The following is a 10,396-nucleotide window of genomic DNA, read 5'->3' as shown; positions in this document are numbered from 1 at the left end:
AAAAATTTGGAAAATTCTTAATTTTAAAATTATTAGTGTAATTTAAATACTATGATTTCACTATCACAACAATGTTATAATTTTAACTGTAAATTCACCACAACTATTGTCATCAAACCCTATTCTATATTAATAATCTAGTTATAACACTTGTGCCTTTCAATTTTATTATTATTTTTCCCATCCATCAATAAATGACAACTTTTTTCATTATTTAACTGATTATTACAATTAAATTTTTTTCAATTTAATTTAAACATACTAAATGCCACTAATTTATAAATATATATAAATTGTGCAAATATTTTGAAATTTATAACTCAATTATTGAACAGTTTTATTTTCTGTGCTCAACACGTTCACTAATATTCACATTTGTTTTATATTGTTTTGTTGTCGCATTTTACTTTACTATTTCGACTCGTAAATGACATTCAGCAAATACAGTTTCTAATAGAGTTAGATGACTTAATTTAAATGATCAATATTTGCCCAAATGTTTTTCATCGATGAATATAACAAATAAAGGAAACCAAATCGTGTCAATATATTTAAATTATTAGACCGTTTTTTTCCTATGGTATTAACAAATTTGTTTGCTTGAATTTTTATTATTCGAAAAAAAACTACAATTTGTTTGTGCAATCATTTCATTTTCATATGATTTGAGTTGATTTTAGTTTTGACAAACAAATTATTTTTTCGTTCTTTCGAGATCTTTTTATTTTAGGTATTCATAGTATACTTGATTATCACAAGTTTTAAAATTATACTTTTAAAATAGTACGTCACAAATCACAAGTGAAAATTAATCACAAACATACAAACGAGTGAAAATATTAAAAAAACAGTTTAACTAACTAACTAGCCAACTAACTAACTAAGTAACAGTTTAACTAACTAAGTAACTAACTAACTAACTAACTAACTAACTAACTAACTACTTAACTAACTAACTAATTAACTAACTAACTAAACTATATATCTATCTATCTATCTTTCTATCTATTTATCTATCTATCTATCTATCTATCTATCTATCTATCTATCTATCTATCTATCTATATATCTATCTATATATCTATCTATCTATCTATCTATCTATCTATATATCTATCTATCTATCTATCTATCTATCTATCTATCTATCTATCTATCTATCTATCTATCTATCTATCTATCTATCTATCTATCTATCTATCTATCTATCTATCTATCTATCTATCTATCTTTCTAACTATCTATCTATACATATGTTTCAGGAATCTTGAGTGGCGTTCCTGTAAAGTTTCAAACAAGAAAGACAGGTGTTTTAAAAGTTCTAAATTTGGAAAGTTTTATTTAAATTATTCGAATAATTTTAAACACCAATAACTGATAACCCTATTAATCCCTAAGTCATTATGTTTTCAATGATGCCAAATAGTCTTATATACCCTTCACTATGATGTGTTAAAAAACAGTCATTACGAATTTTTTTACACAAAATCCAAAAAATACCAATTGTATGCCATTTTATACGATCTAAATTAATCCGGGCATTACATGCTTAACTTCATATTTCTAGGTTCAATATTATAGAAATTTAAAAAAGTACCTTTGAAAGAACAAAAAAGTACCAAAAACTTCCCTTTTATGGGTTCCCACTTAATCCAGGCTCTACATAATGTTTCTAGGTTCAATATTATAGAAAATTCAAAAAGTACCTTTTGTAGAACGAAAAAGTACCATGTTTCTAGGTTTAATATTATAGTAAATTCAAAAAGAACCTTTTGTAGAACGAAAAAGTACCAAATCGTTCCCTTTTTTGTGTTCTGGACTAATCCGGGCTGTACATACTTAATATCATGTTTTTAGATTCAATATAATAGAAAATTTTAAAAGTACCTTTTATAGAACGAAAAAGTACCAAAAAGTACCCTTTGTATGTCAAATATTATTTATAATCATTATAATTTAAAACATCAATTTTGGCAAATAACAAATGTTTATTTATTATTTGTATTTAGAAAACATCATGTATTTTGCAAAATTCAACCGCACGTGATAAACGCATTTGTTTTTTTTTTTTTGTTCAACACTCATAATTATTTAGATGTTTTAATTTTTTTTTAAAGAATTAAAAAAAACATAAATTCTTGTTCTCGAAATTTTCTTAGAGATTCTAATGTTAAAATAAAAAATTTTGAATGACATTTTTTTCGATAAACACTAAATACCCGTGTATTTATTGACAACTTGACTTTAGTGAAATGTCCTAATATTATATATATTTTTTATGTGTATTTTAATATATTTATTTTTAAAAATAAAACAAAAGCATAAACACAATTTCTTAATAAAAATATAAATAAACGAAAACAAATCTTTTCATTCGCACTATAATTGTTTATACAAAAAAAAAGAACAAAATTGTGCATGATGAAATGTTGGTGATGATCGCTCAACTGATCATTCCTTCAATCATCAATTGTCCGCTCGCAACATCTCAAACACGTTCGCACATTATTATTAATTTATAATTTTTGTATTTTATTTAAATGATTTAAATTGAATTGCTTTATCGAAAAGTGTCAAAATGTTAATTTAATTAAAGTACAATTATTATGGTTTTTAATTATTTAGCATTAATTTCAGTTTGTGATTTAGAATGACCGCATACAAATTTATTATCACTTGTCGATACACTTTGATGATGGTCACATTTTCATACCCTACACTAATATAGAAAGGACGGTATTATGAGTTTGTGATGATTGGTTCTACACTCACCTTATTATACCAATAGGCTCAGAATCAGTCTTTGAGTCGATTTAACTATGTCCGTTCGTCTGTCTTAGTTTAGTTAGTTAGTTACTTAGATAGTTAGTTTGTTATTTAGTTAGTTAGTTGGTTGGTTAGTGTTAGATAGTTTGTTTGTTTGTTTTTTTTTATAGAATCAAGCCCTAAGTTTATTTAAGAAAGGATTTTTGGTACTTTTTCGATAAAGGGGGATTTTAATTTTTGTTATATTTTTTTGGACTGACTGCTTTTCTATAATATTGAACCTAGAAACACGAAATTTAGCATGTAGGACATTGGCTAGGTAAGAACCTATAAAAAGAGAATTTTTTGGTACTTTTTCATCCTACAAAAGGTACTTTTTGAATTTTCTATAATATTGAACCTAGAAACATGAAATTAAGTATGTAGAGCCCGGATTAGCAGAGAACACATAAAAGGGGACTTTTGGTACTTTTTCGTTCTTCAAAAGGTACTTTTTGAAATTTCTATAATATTGAACCTAGAAGCATGAAATTTAGCATGTTGGGCCTTGACTAGGTAAGAACTTGCAAAAAGAGACTTTTTGGTACTTTTTCGTTCTACAAAAGGTACTTTTTGAATTTTCTATAATATTGAACATAGAAACATTATGTAGAGCCTGGATTAAGTGGGAACCCATAAAAGGGAAGTTTTTGGTGCTTTTTCGTTCTTCAAAAGGTACTTTTTAAAATTTCTATAATGTTGGGACATGTTGGGCCTTGACTAGTTAAGAACCTACAAAAAGGGACTTCTTGGTACTTTTTCGTTCTAGAAAAGGTACTTTTTGAATTTTCTATAATATTGAACATAGAAACATGAAATTTAGCATGTAGGGCCTTGACTAGGTAAGAACATAGAAAAACGGACTTTTTGGTACTTTTTTGGTCTTCAAAAGGTACTTTTTGAGTTTTCTATAATATTGAACCTATAAAAATGAAATTTAGCATGTAGGGCCTTGACTAGGTAAGAACCTAGAAAAAGGGACTTTTTGGTACTTTTTCGTTCTACAAAAGGTACTTTTTGAATTTTCTATAATATTGAAATTAGAAACATGAAATTAAGTTTGTAGAGTCCGGAATAGGTGAGAATACATAAAAGCGGGCTTTTTGGTACTTTTTCGTTCTTCATAAGGTACTTTTTGAAATTTCTATAATATTGAACCTAAAAACGTGAAATTAGGTATGTAGAGTCTGGATTAAGTGAGAAACCATAAAAGAGGACTTTTTGGTACCTTACCATTTTGCAATTGGTATTTTTTGATTTTTTGTAATTAAATTCGTACTGACTTTTTTTAACACATCATGGTGAAGGGTATATAAGATTCGGCACAGCCGAATATAAAATTCTTACTTGTTATAAAATAACATTGCATTTATTACTTTGCAATTATTTTATTAGTAATTAAAATCGTTTATTTTGACAGTAATATTTAATTATTCACAACAGATCAAATACAAGACTATGGCATAATCCACAATAAAAGTCGTTTCGAGAAAAAATATTTTTGAATGTTTATTAACAATTTATTTCAGTGACCACAAGGACCTACTGTGATAAGTTAAGCATGTTTAGATAAAACTTGTACTGGTAGCACCACTTTATCCCGAGATAGCAATACACCAAGATGGGCGTCTTTCATTAGAAAATGTTGAAATCAGTTTTCGGGAACCTTATATATCCTAAACTAGAAAACAGACATAAACAGTTCAAGCAAATGAGCGAATAGGTGTCTAGTGCTTTTAAAATTCTTAAAAACTTTTAGATTATGCCAGTCTTGTAGTAAATTAACGTCATCTACTTTTGTATTACAAATTAATAAAATTTAACGATTTGTTTCGTATATGTATTCATGTACGTAAAAGTTGCATTAATTTTCGTATTAAAAATCTTATTTATAAAAATTAATTATGAAATATTCTTATTTTTAACTTTTAATTTCGAGATAATATATATAAATATGTGCTTCTTAATATCTTTTGTTTTATCATTCAATCAGCAGATAAATGCACGTGCCGTAATACAGAGTTTGAAATAAATTAATTTGTTAAATTGATATAAATTGTTTGATTTGTTTAACAATTTTGCTAAGTCCTATTACATATCTATGTAGAGAATTTAATATCAATTCTAGTTAATTAGTTAGATAGATAGATAGATAGATAGATAGATTGATAGATAGATAGATAGACAGATAGATAGATAGATAGATAGATAGATAGATGGATAGATAGATATATAGATATATAGATATATAGATATATAGATATATAGATATATAGATAGATAGATAGATAGATAGATAGATAGATAGATAGATAGATAGATAGATAGATAGATAGATAGATAGATAGATAGATAGATAGATAGATAGATAGATAGATAGATAGATAGATAGATAGATAGATAGATAGATAGATAGATAGATAGATAGATAGATAGATAGATAGATAGATAGATAGATAGATAGATAGATAGATAAAATAGTATAATACATAGACTTAAAATAGTATAATACATAGACTTTAACGTGCAACAGTCTTTAAACCGCAACTTACTCTTCCCGCGTATTGGGGTTTAAACCACAGACACTACGTGGATTCCTAAGGAACCTCATTCAACTGACCGGGGAGGACGTAGTCCTGCGAGCAACTGGCCACCCGTACTACCAGATTATGTGGTTCGAATGTCAAATCATTCCAAGGACTATTCGAGGAGTGAAGTGACATCACCTATACCTCTTTTTCTCGATATTTTAATAACACCAAGATGGGGTCTTTCGTTAAAGTATGTTGAAATCAGTTCTCAGAAGATCCCAGATATCTGCGAAATCCGAATCGTTAATAATTCAGAAATATGATCAGGGAGGACGCTATTTAAAATGAGCAAACTTGGATATGAATAACGAAGATATAAGCAAACATCTGAAACAACCTCCAAAAATTTTATAAAAAATTTAAAATTTTCGAGCATGCAGAGTTAACAACAACAATACACATATTCAAACCGTTTACAGATGTTGTTCTTGTACTTGCTCGTTTATAAAAACAAAGCAAAGCAAGAGCAGCACGTTACGAATGAGCATTGTGTTGTCATTGACTAGAAACATAAATTAAGCATTATAACTTAGAGTCAGTGAGAACATATGAAAGGGAACTTAGATATCACCCTAATATTTAAGCTTTTATCAACTTAACGTAAATATTTTCTACAGAAAAATCTAAATTAAGATAAAAATCTCGGTGCAGTTGCAGTTTTCTTGTACCTTATACTTAAATATGATGCAAATAAATATATGAATTTATTATTAAAAATTTGCAAAAGTATAATGTCTACAAAAATTGTAAATGTAAATATTTACACTACGTGTTATTTAATAAAAAGAAATGTGTCGTCTCTGTCATAAAATAGTATAATACATGTAATGTAACACGAGACGCGCAATAATTTAATAAAAGTGAACTAAACTAAACAAATTTTGAAAAAATTGCACAAAAAATATAAGATTTGATAAAAATATAATAAATCGTGAATGTATCACGACTTTGTTTTTAGGATTCAAACAATTAAGTGACAACAGCTAAAATTTTAATTTGTCGTTTGACAAATCATGGAAACATCCTCCCCTATTCTGAATTTTAATTCGAATCGAAATTTTCTCCATTTGGCACCTTTGCTATATTCTGCTTTTGGATTCAAAGCTTCGTCATTAAAATAACAACATACGAAAACGTAGTGACAATCGTAATGCAGCATAAACACATTCGTAAATCATTGAAATGCTTCTTCTTTTACTTACGATTCCGTTTATTGTTGGAATACCATCTTTCAATCGTATGTGTAACCGAATGCGGAAAAGTAACCGAAATGCAGGGTTGATTGGCGTATACTTAAAAAACTCAAATTGCCAGGTTATTCCACGTTGATTCTGAGAAGGTGCTCCAATCGACCTACATATACCTTCGTATGGAAATTTGGAGCCCCGAACATAACCTCAGTATAGGTAAGTAAAACAAAAGCACGTAATTAATACAAAACACTGCCTTACTTGGAAACAGTTATACTGAGTAATACATTCAATTGGTGCGAGTGAGACGTACCTCTGTCGAAAACTTGGCAACAAACATGAGTCTAACCGTCCTTATGAAATAATAGCTAGGACGAGAGTTGTTTCCCAATGAATTACGACTGTCTGAATTTTATTCCGTCTGTCTGTATGTTTGTTGAAATCAGTTTTTAGAGGACCTCAGATATCAACGAGATCCGAATCTTCAATAATGCTGTTAGATATGCTTTCATAAAGATCGCTATTAAAAATCAGCAAAATCGGTCTATAAATAACGGAGATATGAGCAGAAATCCGAGTCAATCTCTGAAAATTTCATCAGAAACAAATTTTTTATTCATGCTCAAACAGAAACTGCAAAAAACAAAAACAAAATACATAATCATACGGTAAATTTTGTTATTGTACTCTTGTTTATAAAAACAAGACAGAATGAGAGCAGCAGAGCAAGAGTAGCAGAGCGAGAGCAGCACTAGTGTGTTGTTATTGACTAGAAATTAGAAATTAAGTATATGGAGCCTAGCTTAAGTTAGAAGTCATAAAAGGGAACTTTTTGGTACTTTTTCGTTTTTCAAAAGGAACTTTTTAAATTTTCGATACTATTGAACCCAGAAATATGAAGTATGTAGAGTCTGAAAAGGTACTTTTTGAATATTTTATAATATTAAACCTAGGAACATATAATTAAGTATGTAGTTTCGGAATTAGATGAGAACCCATAAAAGGAAACTTTTCGGTGTTTTTTTTTTCGTTTTACAAAAAATACTTTTTTTTTTTGGGTTTTGATTAGGATGGCGGTGCATCAAGCACTCATATTGTCAGGTTATCACACGTTTGTCCAGAGAAAACCCCACCAACCGACCTATACCTTCATATAGGAAGTTGGAGCATCCGGACTTGATTTCATCAAAAGTATTAATGGTCTCCACCAGTATATATTTGAGTTTAAATGGTCTCCACCAGGTTATATCGTGAGTATTTTATGGTCTCCACCAGGTTATATCGTGAGTATTTTATGGTCTCCACCAGTTAAAAGCGTTTGAGTATTCTATGGTCTCCACCAATAAAACATAACCTCACTTGAGGTAATACGAAAGCACGAGGTTAATGTAGACAACATATAACTTTGAACAGTTATATGAAGTAATACATTACACCAGTGCGAGCGAGACGCAAAACTGTCGAAAGCCAGGCAACAAACACAAGCCTGAACGCGTTTAAGAAATAATCGCGATGACGCGAGAGTTGTTCCCCAACTCAGACCTGAATTACGACTGAAAAAACAAAAATACTTTTTGAGTTTTCTATAATAATGAACTTAGAAACATGAAATTAAGTATGTAGAGTCCGGATTAGACGGGAACACATCAAATGGGATTTTTTGGTACTTTTGCGTTCTACAAAAGGTACTTTTTGAATTTTCTATAATATTGAACCTAGAAACACGAAAAAGTCGAAAATAGTCGGAAAAAGTCGAAAATAGTCGAAAAAAGTCGAAAAAAGTCGGAAAAAGTCAAAAATAGAAAGAAGTCGAAAATACTCAAAAAATTGCAACAAATAGAAAAAATATAAATAAAATTTTATTATTAAGTCGACTATTTATAAAATATTAAAAGTCGAAAAATCAACTTTTAATTAAATGAAAAAAGTCGAAAAATCTACTTTTAACTAAATGCAAAAAGTCGAAAAGTCGACTTTTCATATAATGAATAATAATGAACTTAGAAACATGAAATTAAGTATGTAGAGTCCGGATTAGACGGGAACACATCAAAGGGGATTTTTTTGGTACTTTTGCGTTCTACAAAAGGTACTTTTTGAATTTTCTATAATATTGAACCTAGAAACACGAAATTAAGTATGTAGAGTCGGAATTAGGTGAAAACCAGAAAAAGTAAACTTTTTGGTATTTTTTTGCTTTTTAAAAAGTACTTTTTGAATTTCCTGTAATATTGAATCTAGAAATATGAAATTATGTATATAGAGCCTCCATTAGGTGAGAACCCATAAAAGGGAACTTTTGGGTACTTTTTCGTTTTTCAAAAGGTACCTATTTGAATTTTCCATAATATTGAATCGAGAAACATGAAATTAAGTACATTTGGTACTGAATGTTTATTTTTAACATACCGTGGTGAAGGATATATAAGATTCGGCACAGCCGAATATAGAACTCTTGTTTAATTACTAATCTGAACAGAGAACAGAACTTTTTGGCAACTGACGAATGTTGCTGTTCATAATACAATGTTTCATTTGTGATGCTGTCCAGGTTCTTCAAAGGTCTGCCTCCTTTGAAATTAATCGTGCCACAGATATGCCAAGTCTCTTGGGATGCGATTGGGTCTTTTGAGTATAGGAGTCCTTTGGGTTTCCTTCGGCTGTGATTGACTAAGGAGTACAATCACAATGATTAGCTAGGGACTACAATTCGACGAGATAAATGCTTTCGCTCTCGGTCGGCTAACGACTATGGAAGCAATCCGATGAGATAAATTTGTCGGCTAACTACGACTAGGTAAGGAATACTATCTGACGAGATAAATACTTCGGCTCTCGTTCGGTTAACAACTGGGTTCATTTACGGTATTAGTATGGAGTAAAAACTTCCGCCTAGTTACAATTTGCTGCCCGGGAACAAATCGTAACTAGTAAGAGGTATAGGTTTGTGATTTGCACATTTGAACTGCACGTTACACGTTGATATCCATAATCAACCCATGAAATACTATATGATAAGATAATCATTCAATTGAGTAGAATGTAACTGTATTCTCGCAATCTATCAAAATCTTCATTATTGAGATTCCTTTAATGACGTTAAATTAATTAAGATTCCAATAACTAAAAAATATGTTCATAAAATGTTGTTTTTAAAATAATTTTATTGTAAGAATAATCGTTTTTATATTTAAATAAATTTCATTTTTACTATGTAATATACATTATAATTATTACTAATTTTATTGTTATAATTATTTTTTAATTATTATTCACTCTATATATTTATATATAATGTATTACTGTGTGTGTGTGTATGTATATAGTTATTTAATTATTATTATTAAATATTTATAGTTTTTGCTATTGTTATTAAACAGAAATAACTTTAAAAATTCTCAATGATTTATTCCAATTACAACAAAAACTATGGACAGTATTCGGATATATATATTTTATTTGGTGTTGTAAATTTTTTTTAAAAAATAAAAACAAATTTTTTTATTAACAAATCACACTCTCTTGGATTTTCTTAATTAGATTTAGAAAGATCTTAATTGCAATCATTTATACAGGACTTTTAAGAGTAAAATAATGAAAGTTCCATAATATTTTTCTGGTAACATGTAGTTGTGTGAGAAATTTTGTTTAACTAGTAGAAGAGTAGATTTAGTAGCCCCTATTCTGCATTTCAATTTGGATCGAAATTTTCTCCGTTTGGCAACTTTGGTATTCTGCATTTCTATTCGATTCTCCGCACACATAAACAACAACTTAGACCTGGTTCACACTGTGAAACTTTTGTAGAGA

Source organism: Lucilia cuprina, chromosome 2, assembly GCF_022045245.1.
Source record: "Lucilia cuprina isolate Lc7/37 chromosome 2, ASM2204524v1, whole genome shotgun sequence".
Classification (NCBI taxonomy): Eukaryota; Metazoa; Arthropoda; class Insecta; order Diptera; family Calliphoridae; genus Lucilia; species Lucilia cuprina.
The sequence above is the reverse complement of the archived record's forward strand: the minus strand, read 5'-3'. Positions refer to the sequence as shown.